The sequence below is a fragment of the Eufriesea mexicana genome, unplaced genomic scaffold (genome assembly GCF_001483705.2).
Source record: "Eufriesea mexicana isolate 0111107269 unplaced genomic scaffold, ASM148370v2 scaffold598, whole genome shotgun sequence".
Lineage (NCBI taxonomy): Eukaryota > Metazoa > Arthropoda > Insecta > Hymenoptera > Apidae > Eufriesea > Eufriesea mexicana.
The window spans coordinates 660,973-662,872 of record NW_016908752.1 but is presented as its reverse complement, the minus strand read 5'-3'; positions in this window follow the sequence as shown (position 1 = coordinate 662,872).

The following is a 1,900-nucleotide window of genomic DNA, read 5'->3' as shown; positions in this document are numbered from 1 at the left end:
ATGAATAAAAAAATTAAAATTTTGAAAAATAAAAAAAAAAAAAAAAAAAAAATAAGTGCAAGATTGTCTTGAAAATGCAAATATACATTTGATTTGAATTCGTATTTTTCTTACGCGAATTGATTTTTCGAGGTATTGTATATTAAACGATATCAAGCTATAATGTTTGAACAATATTGTATAGACTATTTCAAATTTTATATAAAATATTTTTGGACGATTCATATTCACATATTAAGTATTTCATATATAATTCTTTATATTTACAAAACAAATTTGATGTATTTATTATTTATGTAAATTGTATAACTAAATTCATTTTTATTAAGTCTTCCACTAAAATATGGAATTTGCAGTTTAATATATAATAAAATGTCGTTCTTTATATAATAAATATATAGAAGAAAATATTTTTAGAGCACAATTTCATGTGTATTTATTTATGCATTTATTTTTTATATATTCAACATATGTTTTAAACTTTATACAAACATATTTGTATTTAAAATTTATATTTCTTTGAAACGACGATACTAAATTCTAGAATATATGACAAGCAAATATTATTAACATTTCAACTAAATTTATTTCGTTTTCTTCGTGCTTTTAATTATTGGCTGAGAACGAACTTTTTTAAAAACATAATTTTATGTATATATATTTATAAAAAGTGAACTAATAACAAGATCGAAAGTTATTTCGTGAAATAATACTAGTAGTATATCAAATACTGCGTATTTAATATTTATTGTTGATATGTGTTACAAATTGTTATCAAATTATCTTAAACAATAAAAATATACACTTTTGGCGTTCTTTCATCATTGTTCATTTATATTTAAATAATTCGTTTGTGTAGAGTTGGATTCACAGTGGAGCGACAACTCTTTTAAAATAATGATTTTATTACAGAAATACAGATCGTTACCCGACTAGTGCTCATGTAGCACCGTCTCGACGTACTCGCACTTGCATTCTGACTCGCATCATTCGATATCCCTTTTATGCCCACTCATACTTATTACGCATTGTCGAACGCAGGAAGGTTCTAGATGTGTTTTTACAGAATCGTTCGTTCTTCACGCACCACTGATTATTTAATAAAAACATTCTCACGATCCACATTCGTACCTTTCCAAACACTCATCAACCGCGCCAATAGTCATTCGATCCTCTACTATGCCATTTAACACTACGTTTACGGAGGCTATCTGTATACCTATTTCTAAGGACACCTGTCAAATTGACAGATAAAGGAAACCACGTGCCTTTTTTTAAACGATTAGTTTAATTTAAAAACAATTATATATTATATTAACAGTCTTAACCCTTTGCACTCGAGAGGCTACTCTCAGTCACCGTTTAATTAAATTCTAGAGATCATTGTTAATTAGTATCTCAAATTTAAAATTGTCCAACGACGCGTGGAATATCGAGGTAAAATAATTCTATATCTTACAATTAATTTGTACTTCTTAATTACCGTTTTGAAAATATCGTCGACTTTATGGCAGGAAGTCTTCGAATTACTATGTTTCTGTAACGAAAAGATCGCCGAGTGCAAAGGGTTAATATAAGTTAACTAAATCTGTTACCATTGTATAATTGAAGTAACCCTTCCGTCAAATTCATGCGTTCCGTAAATCTAGTGTTAAACACCTATCACTTGCTACGACAAACGCTCGCTCCATTCACCCATACCACATTTGTTTCAATTTATACGCAATACGAGATCTATAAAAATATATCGAGGCATCCACAAGTTATTGTATTTTGTAGTACAATCTTTATAAGTACAGTAATATTGCAATTGCAAGAGTAATTTTAGTAAACAAAATTAATTTAGTTCGAGAAGGATCGAGAATTTTTTATTTTCAATACCTCAAGTTATAGATATATA